We start from the raw sequence: 19,707 nt of genomic DNA on the forward strand, positions 1-19,707 counted from the left end.
AAAGGTTATAAAGTTGAAATTATTAAAAAAATCACGGATGTCTTAATATTTCCAAAATAAATAAATCAACTAATAAAAATGAAAGGAACTCAGGCATATCCCCAACAAATCCCTTGCCTTGTGGACCTCTAAAAATAGTGATAACTAATTTAGTTACACTATCTTTACACTCTTGGTTGACCCTGGTAAAAAGATCACACATATCCCATCTTAATGATAGTCTCATGACATAAAATTCATTAGAATATCTCTTTGTTGCTAGCTAAGATTACATTTGTTTGTTACTTGTCTGTTTTTGGAGGTAGTTTGATTGTAAGTTTGACTGTGAGGAAGTGTGATCATTATCCACCCTAGATTTGATTATGCTAATGTTGAACCATAGTGAGGTGCCTAGGAATAAAACCTGGGTTGTGGATTTCTTATTGTGAGTTGGATGGTATGCTAAACATCGAGCATGTTTATAAGAACTACAATAGGGTTGCATGATTTGAACTAGCACAACTTTGGGAAAAAGTTAACTAAAAATACATTAATCTATCAAAAGTGATGGAAAATGAATAAGTTAACCATTTATTAGCTATTAAGCTTGAAGTGACATTTTCCTTTGGAAACAAAAGAAAATGTGGTGAAATAAAATGACTAAAAGAGTTTAAAAAGAGTTTTAACATTAAAAAGAGCATCAAAATGGAGGGCTGACATTATGCATAGTAGGAGGCCACTCTAGCAAGAGGATGCCCCGACAATGTGACATTGCAAGTGATATGGAACATCATCAATGGCTAATGACTAAATACCCACTGTCAATCCCTTAACATCATGAGTAAACTCATGTAGTTGATTGTGCTCCCCTTCCTTATGATCGTTGTCAACCACATCCTATGATATTTCTCCTTGAAGATGGTATAAAGACTTCCAAGGGGGTCAATTTGGTGCCACATCTATGTGAACGAAACATGAATAGTTTCAATGAAAAAAAAATCACATATGCCAAAATGTAAAAAAATAAAAGCTACAAAAATCAACAATATTTACTACCAATGTCACCCCAAACTGTGATGGAATTAGGAAGGGATAAATTTGCATCACCGTGAAATTCATTAATTGAGTAGAAATAGTCATCTATGACTACACAGTACTCCTTGAACCAATAAAATAAATCCTCGTAAAACTAACATATTGATGCACCTCCTCTTAGGATAGCCATTAAGTGTGTCCGCCATGTCATACACAAATCAAATGGACTTGGATATGGTGTTTCCACCCATGGACACATCAATTACACCCTCTCAAAGAAGAATGAGACTCATATTCTCTCATAACCAAACAAATTTTGTCTTCCTATTATGAACTTCATTAGGTTCTCTTTCATATTATTCAACAACCCTACACACTATTTAAAAATTGTCAACTCTAAATACCTCACTGTGATATCCATTTGTGCCTTGGATGGCAAGTGGGGCCTTGTCAAACCTACTATATGGGTAATGGAAAAGAGAATAGCGAAAATAATTATTTTAGTCACATCTTTGGTTGAGAGCTTGCAACTAGTGTTAAGAGATCTGGCTCTACAGTATTAGGCCACATACTCATCCATATTCTTCTCACCAATACCTCTTCCTCCTACAACCCAAATATGGGTCCCTCACCTTGATAAAGAAGTGATGAAGTAGGTGTATTCTATATCTATGGTTAGATTCTGATCTTTCACTATAAACAATTGGTTTGCAAAATCCCACATACCCACAATTCTCTATAAGAGAGCCACGTAGGTCTTCATGTTTTTAGTCCTAAGGAAATTAAGGAGGCCACATGCATGCAGTGCTTGTATAATAGGGGGATGTAGTAGGGATTTGACGTCATATTCCTCATGATCCATCTCTTTCTAGTCAATCATTTCATTTGATATATATCAATTAAAAATTCAAACATTAGTCTCTTTATGCTACATAAAATTCCTTCGATGAAAATTTGAAATCAAGTGCTAAGTCTTAGATGTAGATGACCCGTTGTTGGACTCCAGTTTTGTCATATTTTCTACTATATAAACACACTCATCATTACACCTTCTCCCTGCATTTCTTCAATAATATATCTCTATTTACACTATAAACCTCCATTATCTATTTTTATTCATCCTATGTGGTTAATACATAATTTTCCATATTTTTAGTGATAAAAATGATGATTATACAATAGCTTTGTTGATGATGGTTTAATTATATGTTTTTATGTCCAATACTAGACTGTGCTCATTCGGTACCTATTTTTGTGCTTTGTTCTCATCCTCTACTAGACTGTGCTCATCTGGTACCTATTTCTATCCTTTGTGCTCATCCAGTACCAGACTGTGCTCATCTGGTGTTGAATTAAAGTTGAAATTTTGGAAGCTTTTAGAAGAAAATCGAGCACACGAGTTTTTTGCGAACGACGTCGACATGCGGAAAACTAAGTTAGAATTCACCCACCTCACACGTGTGGACCTCCATCTCAGGGGGAATATTTATTCAAAAGAAATAGTAATAATATCAAACTTCCAAATTTCACCTCGAATTTCGTGCAAATGGAAAAAGATATTTCCAAACGGAGAAATGCGTTTTGAGAAAACATATCTAGCGACAAAGCGCATAAATGGTTTCTAAAAGTTCTCAAATAATAGAGAGGTATTATAGCATCTTTGACCTGAATTTGTAATTTCTGCGTAAAAATTCATATTTTTTAGATTTCATTCTAAAAATTGTAAAATTGGTTTTAACCAAAATCTGAGTTGAGGGAATTCAGTTTTATCCATTCCTCCATGGATTTCATGTATAAATAAGCCTCATAGGGCTATGAGAAGGGAGAATTTTTGTCATTATGATCATTCTTTGGTAATGGAGGAGGAAGAGAGTTATGATTTCATTGTTGTAATTTGAGCTTAGTTTTCAATATATGGAAAGTGATTGATTCCAAAATTGTGGTGCATACTTGGAATTTATTTGAAGTGCCTCTAGGATAAATTTCCATCTTCGGAGGCCCCCTCAAGATTGGTAATATGTTGCTCATTGTTTTTTAATTTAAACTTATTATTTTCTCTGTTTGCACGCATCTCATATTATAGATTTCTTTGCAAACTCTATTTCTCAGGTTGTATGTTAGAATTATTGTTTTCTATTATAAAGAACAGGAAAGTTTAAGACAAGAGAACTCACCACTCACCTACATGTACCATTAAGTGAAGAATCTTGTGATATCTAACATTTCTGCAGTTTGTTTTATTTAATTTGGTTTTCTCATAGCTTAGCTAGCCATTACAGGAACCCATTGAAGGACAGAAAAGCTGAAGTAAGCTACTCATGATTGATCAGACATGAAAGATTGTGATTTGAGCATTTATAACACAAGCTATCTCTGTGTCCGAGTGAAGAATCCATAGTGTAATTTCTTGTAGTTTGTTTTACTTTGCTCATATTGTCATCGGCTTTAGATTAGGCTAGACTAGGCTCTAATCCTACATTTCTTGTGCTTGCACCACTAATTCTACGACTCCCTCGTTGAAAATTTAACTTTGGGAATTAATAGTGTAAATATTTTTCCTCACACTCATCATCCTATCTATGTCTATGTTAGGTGATAATTACTTGCACTAGGTCTTGTCATAGGGTAACGAGGGACTTGTCATCACCCTGATATGTATGGAGTGGGGCGATGATTCTTTTGACTTGCAAAATGGTTTAGTACTAAGTCATTTCTAAGGGAGAATGCATGAAAAATACATGAAAGTGATGAGGAGGCCAAAAGAACTAACCTTCAAAATCCCATAATAAAATATTGATTTTCATAGTACAACCCCAAAAGTCTATCCAACATTTTCAAGACTTCATAAATTTTATAATGGACACACGTATTGTTCATGAGAATATTAGGATAATATTTTTCTACACATCAAAGGGGACCACAATGTAATATCTTGATGAAGATAACCCAATAGGTATATTTTCAATTCTAGTTGTCATCAAAATTTTCTATAGAATGTATGGTTGTGAGAAAGTGTTTAAGAAATTATATGGTAGACACTTTCAATTAGAACTTGACCTCCAAAGGAGGAAAACATGTGAGGATGCTATATACTAAATATAGATATCTAATATATACTAAATATAGTTATCTAATGTATATACTTGGAGTAATTCTAAGTTACCAATCCATCATTATTGGTATTAGATCCATGGATCAGATGATACCCTAATATAATCCAATTCTGAATCATATCTCAAAATACCTAAATTGATATATCAATGGACTTAAAAAACTAGAAATTGACCCCAACCTATTTGACTTTGGATCCACTCAAAAAATATTTTATTGGTTCAGCGCTCCACATTTTCTGCAAACCTTAAACCCCTTCAAGTTTTTTATTTGATGAATGCTTCCCCCCATAAGTAAACGAACAAGGAACATTAATGTTAGTCCATATTTAATTATATTGTGAGACCTACAACCTAACTCAACCTATAAGGTGTTTTAACTTGTGACTCACCTCACATTATCATATAGATGTGTGTGAAGATATTTGTTCTCATTGGCCATAAAATAACAAAGACCATATTTCTTTAGCCTTATATTTACTTCTAATGCTCATATTATATTTATCATTCCATATTCAACCTTCAGTATCAAGCAATGATCTCACTATTTAGTATTTTATGACTTTTTATATTTTTGTTACTTGTCATTTCCCTATTGTATCCAGATCGTGGGATTTAAAAAATATGGAAGATCCATATGGTCATACCTTAGGAAAAAAGATAATACATATAATTTTTATATATCTTATGTGTCTAGCACACCCATGTACCTTTATGTTCCTTTATTTTACTAATTGGTAGCCCAAAACCAACACCTGCAGCCACAAGCCTTCGCAATCTAGCATTAAATACTTATCTCTCTTAAACGTACTTCAAAATATTAATAACGTGTACTCGTGAACCTTAGAAACCTAGAATTAAATATGTTTTCTCTCCTGAACTAAGATTTAATTCATTTATAATTAATTCAAAATAAGATTTTGCAGTTTCCTTACATCCTCTACATGCTAATGTTTGTAGTAGGTAACGCTCCTTAAAATAGTGTGTAAACACTAGGGTAAAAATTGGTATCAGTGGTATGTTTAAATCCATCACCTGAGTAAAATCATGATTCTCAATTAGCTAAAATTCTAACATGTCCATTGACTCCAACAACATCCTTTCAAAGCTTTGAGTGTATAAAATTTCCAAAGGAAGAGATGTGCATTCTAGTCAAATATCAAGACATATAGATAAATTGCACAACTTAAAAAGGAGAAAAGTGAAAAATACTAGAATCAAATAGCGAGTTAGATATTATATAACAAAAAAAATCTCATGATATTTATTGCTTCTAAATCAACTCCATGCCTAAGAACTATTTCTCAACCCTTTGTGGCTATCTCCTCCTTGCGATGTTCTTTTCTTTCGATGCCTTTTGGAATTTGAAATGACTATTAATCACAATTAATCAAAATATTTCCATACTCAATGTCAAAGTAACAAGCATGAGTGCATGAATGATCATTTACAAATATATTTTTCTTATGATAGAGTTATATTTTAAAGAACACCATTTCTCTATCAGAAATCAATAATACAATTATTTTCATTTCTAGGACAACTGCTATAACTAAAATATGTGATCTTTACTATGAATGGATATGAAATTTTCACCATGATTTTGGCTTAAAGACATAAAAATATGTATAGATGAATATTCTTCAAACCATAATGTTAGACAACACAATATGTTGTGATTTGGACAATCAATTATGCCATCCATAATTTGGACACAATGCAACAAAGACATGGTGTAGTGATAAACTATGCTCACTAGAATAATTGCATTGAATCATATTAACTTCTAGATAATCTCCATTTCTCTACCTATAGATAACACCATCTTTTTCACATTTCAAATAGTCTACTATAATAATTTTCTAAGCTAGGATTGTGGACCTTTGGGTCATTGATATTGTAAAGATCATACTCAGTGTATATTTATGATCTAATATCCCCATTATTTCCTTTCCTTAAATTTCATAACAACTCATTTCCAATCTTCTTATAAAAATAGATACCTTTTATCAAAGATATGTTTTGGGAACAAAATATTTTGTAAATGTGAAATTCACTAGCGATTAAAAATATATCTTAGAGGAAGGAGAATGAAGGTACATTTGATCTTTAAAGTTATTCAAAGAATAGGGAGAGGAGAGAACAATGAACAATGGAAGAACAACTAGGGTTGTGTTGATGCCTCGAAAATTGCTGCAATAACAATGGGGGATAACAACCCGGTCCGGACCTTAAAACATCTCTTTTCTCACTTGGTGTGGTGGCTCTGACTTGTTTAACTAGGTCCAGTTACCTTCTCCCTATCGCTATTGGTTTATGATGTATCTTTAACTACCAATAGACAGGGATATGAGATCACTTCTTCTTGCTAATCAGGCAAGAGAATGACCCTTAAGCTGATTTGGGTTCAACCAAGCCACAACTAAAGTTTTGCCTCTTTGAGGAGAGGACTTAAAAGAGTGTAGAATTTACTCTAAATGCAAGCTTATTCTATGATGCAAGCAAAAGAAACTAATCTAAATCCTATCTTAATTAGGGAAATATAGATCTAGCCCAACTAAGAGCAAGATAATTAAAATATTGGGATTTAAATATGTCTTGTTTATAATGAATATAAAGTTAATGAAGTAGTTCAATTAACTGATATTATAGTTACCAAAACACATCCTATTGAGACCTTTTAATTGAAATAATAAACCAACAAAATTTAGGAAGTAATTCACAAAAATGATATTAATTATCAAATCATTAAATCCAATAATTGAATAATGATATGTGGAAATAGTTCACAACACATTACCATTCAATAAATCAGTTTTATAAGACATATTTCTAAGTAAGTAGTTACTCAAAAATGAGAAATTAATCCATAAAAACAGAGATACATAATAACAAGATTGAGGCAAATTACCCATATTGACAATAGTGCACAAACATGAATAAAATGACACATTCATGTTACCATAAAAATAAAACTCATATTTGAAATAGTACTATTAGAAATACCAATTTATTGCATCCATCTCTCTGTCCGTGGTCTCCAACAGCTCTTTACATTGCTTGAACTTCTACTTTCAAAGCTAAAGCCACAATAGTGCAAATTTTTCCCTTCATGTATAATTCAAGATACAAAGAGAAAATCCTCAATAATCCCGAGATTTGAGATTTTCTCTCCTCTCTCTTACAACTCTAAATTCCTATTACAGTAGTGCTCTTAGAAGTTTAGAATTCCAGAGGAGAGCGGCCCCTTATTACATTCTACAATCTGCTATTTATAATATTTGTGAAGAATTCTTGAGAGGAAAGTTTGTTCAAGATAAATATGTCAAATCCAATTTTATTTGCTCAAAAATCCCGATCTTCAATTGCTGGAGCATTCTCATTGATTGAGATCCTTTTCTCCATATTTCTTCCACTATTTTCCTGCAAAAAGAAATCAAAATAAATTAAGATGCAATCAAAATATCATTTCCGGTAATTAAATCAAATCCAATCAAATTCTATTTAAATAAATAATTGAAAATAAAATATAAGCTCTCTATTGATGTTTGGGGTGGTTTAATTGGCCAAACATATTATTAACCAATGGATCTGCAATTAGAAGAGGCTTTGAACAAATGAAAATGAAGAAAGTAACTCATAAAATTGATTTTGTCTTCAAAATTCGGAGCTTGATCTTCTGCTTGATTTCTGACCCCAATAAATGATTAAATCTGTTAGTGAAACCTCCTCCAAAATGTTCTCCTTAATTTTCTCTTTCCAATGAGCTGTCTTGGGCCTCATTTTGCCAAGTATAACTCAATCTATGAGCCTCCAAAGTTGATGGATTAAATCTGGCATGGATCTAGAAATTAAATTTTGTTGCTGGGTTAAAAAATCAAATTCTCATTTAAAAATTAAATCCTAAATTAAAATTCTAATTATTTAGTAATTAATTCTATTTTAATTATTAATTATAAACTAAACTAATTATTTAACAAACTATTATTAATTATAATTAATCTAACTAACTAAATATAATTAATTATTTTATAAACTAATTAACATTAATCAAAATAATAATTAAATTTTAATTTAATTAAATTCTATATATTAATTAATTTATCTAATTCAAAATTTAATATATTAAATATTTAAACAATTTAAACTAAACCTATTCTCACCATAGATTAATACATAAACCATTTTAAAACCATGAATGAAGATATTAACTTGAAAGTCAAACATTGACTTATCGGATCGGAGGAAGTGTGGTGTCGGGGTCATAAGACTTGTATTTAGTGAAGACTCCCAATGTGATTCATTCAAACCAATGAATTTTAAAGTTTGGTTAATGCCCCATTGCCCTTTGACTTATGCTTATCGGCGATCGGGGATATGGATATATCGGGGATCGGAGGTATGGAGGTATCGAGGTTCAAAATGATATGTGCCGATTAAAACCTCCGATCCAATCCAAAGCCCGGATGCTATCGATTTTTTTTTATTTTTTATTTTGTATTATATAGTTTATGTTTTTTAAATTTTAATTTAATTAATTATATTTAATAGTAATTAATTTAATTAATTTCAAATTTAATATGAAACATTAATTTTTTTATTTTGATTTTATTTTTGTGAATTTTAGTTTTTAAACTACAACCACTTTAATGAAAATAAAAATTACATTAAATTACAGCCACTTCGAAAATTTTGGGTTTTCGAAATTAATAATCAATTTGTGAAATTGGAGTAAATTACTAAAATCCCGATAATTCATGATTTGGCTGAAAAATGAAAAATGTTAGTAATAACTAACTAGGGGTTAATATTTGAAATAAATGCGTTATTGAGCTAATTTATTTACAAAATGCAATATTGTACATTTTATGCATTCTTAACCCATGCTAGATGAATGATGAGACTTCAAAGGAGTGCCACTTTCAAACAAGTTGACCAAATGAGGCGAAACAAGCGTCAATGATAAACTTATAAAAAAACGATTTTAACAAAGCAATCAAAAGAAGAATCCAAAGAAAATGAAAAATTAACAAAAGCGTAGGGCAATCAACTAAATAAAAATCCAAAAAAGCGTTTAGCCAAAATTTTAATAGAAAGGGTCCCCATTATTTGAGTTAAGCAAGTCAATAATGAGGGGGTTGTGTTTTCACCACAACAATGGCGACACACGGGAGAAGAACCAGTTATCTCTCTTTGATATGAATGAGATTTTCCTAAAATTAAAGTAAAAATAATTAAAGGGAGAATTATGCTTGAAATACTTGACTAAGTTTATTAATCTGAATAAAATCCAGAATCACCTAAATGTAATTTTTCTTAAAATTTCTCATAAATTAAAATATTTCAAAACTCTATATCAGTCCTTAATTAGTTGTAGAGATAAAGCAGGGGTCACTTTACAGCTTAGATTTTAAAATATACTCATTTTTCATGGGTAGAGCCACTGCTGCCAGCAAACATTTATAGTCTCGACACGGTTACCTTTTAATCATAAATGATTCAGAATCCCATCTATTTAAGAATTATTGATCTAGAGATAAATCCATTTATATATGTTTATTTTCTTTTTCTTTTTTTTCCTAAAAGCCATTGTCCGGTTTGATAGCTACATAGTTGACAATGCCATTCACTAGTTATAATTGGAGTAAACAAGCTGGCTCGTGATGAGACCCCTTGTCTTATAATTGTTTGCAATCATAAACCATTACCCTGGTTTGTTTAGTAGTGTTGGTAATGTCACCCTATTTTTCCCCTATGGTCATGGTAAGCAGGCTCATGATGAGACCTCTTATCTTTTAAGTTTTAAATATATTTATGGATCACACTCTAGAAAAATAAGACTTTTTGGGACAGGGAGAATCATTGACTTCTTAAGAGTTAAGAATGACAATTTCAAAGTTAAAGGTGCTTTGCTGTAAAATGTATTTACTTGGTTGAAAATAACTTTTCTTGAGTGATAATAGAACTTTGAAAGTTCTAATAAAATTTTGAAATCTCAAAATGATTACAATTTGATGAAAAAGAAATTTTTCAGATTTTATGATACTTTTCCAACTTCTCTTGATTAGTAATCTCTTTCTTAAGTATGTTTACCTTTATAATAAGAAAATCAAAGTCTACTAAAAGATTTAAGAAAATGCTAATAGGTGACAATTAACTATCTTTCTCTATGAATGCTGACCATTGTTAAATAACAAGTAGGCCTTCCATATAAATCATGGCAAAGTCACCAAAATCAAAACTGAAAACCAAAGGAAAAGAATTCTTATGCTAAAGTGAAAAAGAAATTAGCAAACAGAAATAAAGATGAAGAAGTTTGAAAAATGTAGGAAAATCCAAGTTTCAAAAGATAAACTCCAACAAGAATGTTTATACCAATGTCTCAACAATATGAAGAAAAAGAAAATAACCGTGTAATCATTCTTTCTTATGTCGAGATTTAGAAAAACATACCTTGCAGAGTTGTAAGTGTTTTAGACTTTTAGATAGCAGTGACGATAAAATTCAACCACAATGAAAATTTTCTGTCTGATATCAATCTTTTTGTTTTCAAGCATCACCTTAATTATTTTCTAATAAAAAGAATGCTTAAAGAAACAGAATAAAAGTTCAGAAACTTCCTAGTGTAGTTGTTTCAATGAAGATTATCGCTGCTTCTTGAAATAAAGCCAAGAGAAGAGTATAGGATTTCGAAATTATGATACGTCAGAGGGTTGGAAGCTTTTTATGAAGAGCTGCAAAACAGATTTATATATCAGAAAAACAAAACTGAAACTAAAGTAACAAAATGGAAATTAATGAAAGTGAGTATATGAATCTTACCATTGGATAATCGCTTTTGATCTTACCTGAAAGGTATCAATTTCTCCAAACTAGCTGACTTCTTATTTTAATTAACATTAAAAACATAAAGAAGTCAAACTAACCAAAATCCTGTAACCCAAAATCATTATTTATTTTATTTAAACTAAAGCAAGCAGTAAAATGTAAAAATAGAATGCTTAGTGTTCAAGGCAATTGAAATTAGAAGAAATGAGAATGGAAATTTGTAATAATGATTGTTTTTCAAAATATTATAAGTTTCATATAAATTCCATGATTTTATAAATTGTCCAGAATCAAGACCACATCCAAGATAATAAAATTTAAATGTGAAAATAGAAAGATCTTGAATTCCATTTTTAATTATGGAATTATATATTTAAAACTAGAATATATGAGAAATCAAAATGATTTAAATATGCTGCAAATTGGTCATTAACTGCTTTCTTACCATAGTGGTTACCCAAGCTTACTTTTAAAATAACACATCGTCGTATCGGATGATTCTCATCACATGTTTGTTCACCATGCTTCAAGTTTAATTTGCAAGACTCACCCTTGTTGCTATGCCATATATTGATTAAATGTTAATGGCTTAGAGGCATGCATTGGAAGCTATCACATCGAGGTTGCAATGGAAAATTGTTGATAAGAACATGCAATGAGAACATGTGCAATGAAATGAAACGATCGCATCATTAAAGAAATATTATATTAGGGATCGGGGCATATTTACATTGTGCTTCCCACATCGCAGATTCGGAGATGTGATGTGAGCATAAATAAAAATGCGATGAAGCGATTGCGATATCGGCGTTTGGCGAACTTTTGGTACTTGATGTGACACAATACGATTCTTGCAATGTCAATCTGCAATGAAGAGCGGAATCGATAGCTTTATGATTAAAATTTAATAACATATCAGATCCGAAACTTCGGCCCATTTTAAAGTTATGCTCCTAACATTATTACGATTGAATGGACGCGATATTTTATAAACTTGATTTGAATTTCATATCGGGTCCGGAATTATGTGGTCATCGCAATATCGGTAAAGTCGATTATTAAATATCGGCGATTCACGATAATTGAAATATACTTCAACTGCAAAGCTCCGATATGAGAAATGCGATATGGCATATGAGTAAGATAATACATCGGAGATCTTTGATGAACAATTTGTTATCAAAAGAAATGCTAAGAACTACTTTTGATGAAATCTTATGATATTCCTTGAAATTTCGATTCGGTTTTCTAAGTGAATAAAAGCAAAGTTAAAAAATGCTTAAATTCTATTGAATCAAAAGTAAAATTTCCCTGAACCTGTTGCAAATTGAAATGGGTTTGCTACTTCAACAAATGAAAACCTGTAAATAAAATAGAACAAAAATAAAAATTAAACTAAAGAAAAGAAAAACTAATAATAGATGAGAACGAACTTGTAAATGCGTACCTAGAAGGAAATTGTCTGAAGATTTTACGTTATGAATCTCCAAATTCTTTCTTCGATTTATCAAAATTTTGACTTTGTTTTAAATCATTTCATCATTTATTCTAAATCTGAGTGAGTAATCAGCGTAAATAAAATCTGCTTATTCATGTCCATCGAATATAAAATTTACCAAAAATAAATATGAAACTATGCTTCCCTTTTGAAGTGAAACAACAATTTATTACCTCTGCTCATTCCGAATTAATCTTGAGAAAAAATTGTATTGTTATAGTGACTGTTCAATAATTCCTTCAGTAAATAAAGATGATGCATTTTGCAGCATCAGATAATAAACTAAATATTAGAATGAGATTAAGCCACTAATTTGTGGAAGAATATCAACACAGATTTGAATGTGTGCGAGGTGCATATTCTGTCAATACATTATTCGAAATAGGCAGAGATGTATTGATGGGTAGAGGCATTGCTGTAAGAAATTTTAAAAAGGAAAACAAAAATAAAACTTTTTGATATGAAGAAAATGTTTTCACTGAACATGAATGGGAAACGCTTATTGCTTTGTTTTATTTATATCTATAGAATTGTTGAAAATAAATTAACTACATAAAACAAATTAACTAGATTAATTCTACTCCTATTTTAACCATATACATGAAAATGACTAGGTATAGTCATATTTCCAGTGTAACCATTTTCTCATTTTAATTCCTGCATGTATGCACAGTTCAAATGTTAGTAATAGAAATCTTATTGAACTAAGAAAATTAAATATGAAATCAGAATGTACAGTTATTGTTATTGTTAGTAACTTATTTAAAATCTCTTTCTTTTGAATTTTCCTTTCCAATTGAATACCAATTGGATCATAGAAATCTGGATGGATCTGTATTAATGATTGGGAAATGTTCAAAGGAAGAGATAACAGGCCAGATTGTGAAGATGAGCTTTTAAATTCAAAGGTCTAGAAAAAATCGTTAGTGTTATATGCAAATGTTAAATTATTGACAATCTTCCATGAAGGAAAAGTTTCCAAATATTTTTCAAATGAATTAATGAAAAATGAACGGAAATATGTTAAATATAATTGAAAATTATTAATTGAATTAAAATGTTGGCGAGATTGTAAAAATATATCCTCTAGTTGAGATTGTCTTTGAGGAAATAGAAGTGTTTGATAAGAAATGAACATCAATTGATATTGACATGTTAACAACTTTTGATGTTCATGGTTATAACATGAAACTCCAATTTCCCAATAAAGAAATTCATCAATTGAGTGTTTGACAGTAAAGTGTTCAATATGGCAGCATAAAGTATTAAAATTTTGAAAAATAAAATCAAAAAATAAATCTAAATTTAAACAAAATAAGTGTGAAATAAAAACTAAAATGAAATCACTATTTTTACAACTAATGTTACAGCATAATTGGGATCATTTTGAAATAATTTCATTTTCATAAGAATTGGCCCAGAATTATTGAATTTGAGTAATTTTGAATTCCAACTTGTGAATTAGAAAACGAATTATGATTATGAGTAGGAATGAGAGCTTGATCACAATAGGAATCATAAATTGGAATTTTTTCTCGAATAATGAAATCATGAAGATAATTTGCTGCTCTAAAATGAGGATTGGTTGGGATAATTTCTAAATTGAAGCGTTCCTCATTCTCAGATGTTATCTGAATTTTCTCATGAGGATTCTCTTGAGAGGAATAGAAATCAACGTCCTCAATGTCAGAATAATTATCATAAATCACTTCACAATATTCTTTAGAATTCCCTTCTATCTCATCCAATATATCAAAACAAGGAGGAATAAAAATTTCATGCTCATTAATGGCAAACGAATGATCAATTATTGTTTCTTTATCTTGATAAAAATTTATTGGTAATTCATTTAGACCATCCTCTTTATTTTCTGAAAAATTATTAATACCAAGAGGGGAAAAATTACCATCATTAAAAATATCAGGATAAAGGGAAAAATGTGAACCTGAAACAATATATTTAAAACTGTCTCTATTTCAGAACTCTTGTGCATTATGCTCATTGTAAATTTCAGATTCTAAATCATTCCTTTGTGTGTTCATGCTTTCTTGAAGAAGACTGCTTTGCTGCTCTGATTTCGGCATTTGCTCATCATGGAAAAATTCAGAAATTTGTACAGCAGTTTGCATGCTATAATTTACTTTGATTGCTTCCTTTACTTGCTGATTTGCGATCTGATTTTCTGAATTGACCACAGAATAATTTTCAGATTCCAAGGCAGCTCTTTCTCCAAAATTGATGTTGTTGTCTTCTTGCATTTGAATAGAAATATTTTTCAAGCTTTGTGAAACCACTTCATCATAATTTATTTGTACATCCAAATTGGAATTCTCATTTATGTTGGAAGAGGATGGTACAAAACTTGAACTAATTTCATATGGATTGGAAATGGAAGGAAGAGAACAAATATATTCAAACCAATCTAGTGATTCTTCTTCCGTAGGTTTATCTTTGGTTTTAAATCTTAAACAATTTATATGAAATTGAATATTAAAATCTCTAACAGATTCATTTTCATTTCATAGATATTCAATTTCATCGCATACCTGATCATAATCATAACAGTCAAATTTACAAACGAAAATTGTAACAAATTGATCCCAGCTGTGAATTGAGGCAACCGGAAAAGTTTTACACCAGTTTCTAGCTTCTGCCGCAAATGTGAGAGTAAAAATTCTGCATAAGATACCTTCATCAATTCCTTGAAAATCATAATTTGAAACATTTTGAATAAATTGGAGGACATGATTAAAAGCAGAAGAATTTCTCCTACCATTGAATTTTAATTGAGACAAGAGTCTTACCACTTCGGGTGGAGTATTGGAAGATGCACGTCCATGGATAAAACTCCAAATTGGAAGCTTAAGAGGAGCCATTGTAGTTTAAATAAACTGTTAAAATTGAAAAGACTCCAATAAACAAAAAAAAAATTCAGGCCATCCTTCTAGCACCAAAAATGTTGATGCCTCGAAAATCGTTGTAACAACAATGGGGGATAACCACCCGGTCCCGACCTTAAAGCAGCTCCTTTCCCATTTGGTGTGGTGGCTCCCACTTGTTTAACTAGGTCCAGTTACCTTCTCCCTATCGCTATTGGTTTATGATGTATCTTTAACTACCAATAGACAGGGATATCTCATCACTTCTTCTTGCTGATCAGGAAAGAGAATGACCCTTCAGCTGATTTGGGTTCAGCCAAGCGACAACTAAAATTTTGCCTCTTTAAGGAGAGGACTTAAAATAATGTAGAATTTACTCTAAATGCAAGCTTATTCTATGATGCAAGCAAAATAAACTAATCTAAATCCTATCTTAATTAGGCAGATATAGATCTAACCCAACTAAGAGCAAGATAATTAAAATATTGGGATTTAAATATGTCTTGTTTATAATGAATATAAAGTTAATGAAGTAGTTCAATTAACTGATATTATGGTTACCAAAACACATCCTATTGAGACCTCTTAACTGAAATAATAAACCAACAACATTCAGGAAGTAGTTCACAAAAATGATATTAATTATCAAATCAATAAATCCAATAATTGAATAATGATATGTGGAAATAGTTCACAACACATTACCATTCAATAAATCAGTTTTATAAGACATATTTCTGAGTAAATAGTTACTCAAAAATGAGAAATTAATCCATAAAAACAGAGATACATAATAACAAGATTGAGACACATTACCCATATTGACAATAGTGTACAAACATGAATAAAATGACACATTCCTATTACCATAACAATAAAACTGATATTTGAAATAGTAATATTAAAAATACCAATTTATTGCATCCATCTCTCTGTCCCTGGTCTCCAAGAGCTCTTTACATTGCTTGAACTTCTACTTTCAAAGCTAAAGCCACAATAGTGCAAACTTTGCCCTTCATGTATAATTCAAGATACAAAGGGAAAATCCTCAATAATCCCCAGATTTGATATTTTCTCTCCTCTTTCCTACAACTCTAAATTCCTATTACAGTAGTGCTTTTAGAAGTCTAGAATTGCAGAGGAGAGTAGCTGCTTATTACATTCTGCAATCTGCTATTTATAATATTTGTGAGTGAATTTTTGAGAGGAAAGTTTGTTGAAGAGAAATGTGTCAAATCCAATTTTATTTGCTCAAAAATCCTGATCTTCATTTGCTGGAGCATTCTCATTGATTGAGATCGTTTTCTCCATATTTCTTCCACTGTTTTCTTGCAAAAAGAAATCAAAATAAATTAAGATGCAATCAAAATATCATTTCTGGCAATTAAATCAAATCCAATCAAATTCTATTTAAATAAATAATTGAAAATAAAATATAAGCTCTCTATTGATGTTTGGGGTGGTTTAATTGGCCAAAGATATTATTAACCAATGGATCTGCAATTAGAAGAGGCTTTGGACAAATGAAAATGAAGAAAATAACTCAGAAAATTGATTTTGTCTTCAAAATTCGAAGCTTGATCTTCTGCATGATTTTTGACCTAATAAATGATTAAATCTGTTAGTGAAACCTCCTCCAAATGTTCTCCTTGATTTTCTCTTTCCAATGAGCCATCATGGGACTCATTTGGCCAAGTATAACTCAATCTATGAGCCTCCAAAGTTGATGGATTAAATTTGACATGAATCTGGAAATTCTATTGTTGGGCTAAAAAATCAAAATTCTCATTTAAAAATTAAATCCTATATTAGAATTCTAATCATTTAATAATTAATTATATTTTAATTATTAATTATAAACTAAACTAATTATTTAACAAACTATTATTAATTAAAATTAATCTAACTAACTAAATATAATTAATTATTTTATAAACTAATTAACATTAATCAAAATAATCATTAAATTTTAATTTAATTAAATTCTATATATTATTTAATTTATCTAATTTAAAATTTAATATATTAAATATTTAAACATTTTAAACTAAACCTATTCTCACCATAGGTTAATACATAAACCATTTTAAAACCATGAATGAAGATATTAACTTGAAAGTCAAACATTGACTTATCGGATAGGAGGAAGTGTAGTGTTGAGGGCATAAGACTTGTATTTAGTGAAGACTCCCGATGCGATTCATTCAAACCAATGAATTTTAAAGTTTGGTTAATGCCCCATTGCCATTTTGACTTATGCTTATCGGTGATCGGGGATATGGATGTATCGGGGATCGGAGGTATGGAGGTATCGGGGTTTTAAAATGATATCTGCCGATTAAGACCTCCGATCCGATCCAAAGCCCCGATGCGATCAATTTTTTTTATTTTTATTTTGTATTATATAGTTTATGTTTTTAAAATTTTAATTTAATTAATTATATTTAATACTAATTAATTTAAAATTTAATATGTAACATTAATTTTTTATTTTGGTTTTATTTTTGTGAATTTTAGTTTTCAAACTACATCCACTTAGAAAATTTTGGGTTTTCGAGATTAATAATAAATTTGTGAAATTGGAGGAAATTACTAAAATCCCGATAATTCACGATTTGGTTGAAAAATGAAAAATGTTAGTAATAACTAACTAGGGGTTAATATTTGAAATAAATGCGTTATTGAGATAATTTATTTACAAAATGCAATATTGTACATTTTATGCATTCTTAACCCTGGCTAGATGAATGATGAGACTTCAAAGGAGTGTCACTTTCAAACCAGTTGAACAAATGAGGGGAAACAAGCGTCAATGGGAAGCTTATAAAAAATCGATTTTAACAAAGCAATCAAAACAAGAATCCAAAGAAAATAACAAATTAACAAAAGCGTAGGGCCATCAACTAAATAAAAATCCAAAAAGGCATTTAGCCAAAATTTTAATAGAAAGGGTCCCCATTATTTGAGTTGAGCAAGTCAATAATGGGGGGGTTGTGTTTTCACAACAATAGGTTGCAGGTTTCTGAATACCATGGAGGCGCGCAAAGGGGGGAGCTCCACTCCCTCCTACAGGCAGGCAGTGGCCAACAGAGGCACGAAACCTTTAGAATTTGTTAGAGGAACTTCAGGAAATAGGGATAAGAATCTGGAAGAGGATCAGGAAGTTACCAGATCGAGAGAGGACAACAGCATGAAAGATAAGGAGGAAGAAGACAAAAAATAGGGATTGGAAAACAAGGCACAGAAGGGGCCCTGCAAACCCAAAGCTGAGGTCACTCCCAGAGTTGTTTTAAATGATCCTTCCCTGCAGACGCACAGAGATCACATGCGGACCTATGCTATCATTTGTAAATTCATGGGATTATGGCCCAGTGAAAAGGCTCTACATACATGGATCAAATACCATTGGAAACCGAAAGGAAGCATTGACCTACACCTTGGGTCAAAAGGTTTCTCCAGTGTGGTCTTCACAAATATTGAGGATAAAAACAAAGTGTTTGAAGGGGACCCTACTTCTATGCAGTCGTGGGCCTCTATATGCAGCTGTGGATGATGAATTTTGTTCTAGAGAGAGAGACTGTCACCTCGGTGCTAGTCTGGGTAAGACTCTACTCCCTACCTCTTGATTACTGGCAAGAGGAATCGTTATCTGCCATAGGAAATAAACTAGGACATTTTGTTAAAGCCTCTGAAGCCACCAGAAGGGGAAAATACACCTCCTTCGCAAGAATATGTGTCGAGATGGATCTATCAGGAGCCCTACCAGACGAGGTCATCTTGGAAGTTTTTGATGAAGAATGGGTGCAAACAGTAGATTATGAACATATTCCCTTTAGATGTCGCAGATGCCATGAGCATGGGTAGGTTTTTAGAGACTGTCCCCTCAGCAAAACAGAGAATAAAGATAAAACAACCACTATGAAAGATACTGAAAGCTTTCCCAAAGTGGGACACAGAGGAAAAGGGGGCAAAAGGGAGCCAAAACAACAACAAACAGAAATACAGCATGCCAATCTAAATAGGTTCCAAGTTCTTGAAGAAGAGGAGGGATTATCAAAGGAAGATTAGGTTATGGAAGGAAGTTCAGAGGAAAAGGAGAAAGAATAGAATAGGGAACAAGCATGAGATGCTACTAAACAGAAAGAAATAATTCTGAATGATGAAGAACTGGAGATGGATCAAGAAATAATTCAAAGTGAGATGGAAACTGAGGATCAAGAACTGCAGGAAATTTTGGATAGAGAAAACCTAGATGTGGAAGGATTATTGAAACAGGGAACCTTGGGAGGGGTAGACTCGTTACCTCAAGAATATTTTAACAGAGTACATCAGTTGTTCCGATGGAAAATTTAGGACAAAGGGATGGAAAATCAAAAAG

This window comes from Pinus tabuliformis, chromosome 8 (genome assembly GCF_031772625.1).
Source record: "Pinus tabuliformis cultivar Carrire ecotype Pingquan chromosome 8, CPIR1, whole genome shotgun sequence".
NCBI lineage: Eukaryota > Viridiplantae > Streptophyta > Pinopsida > Pinales > Pinaceae > Pinus > Pinus tabuliformis.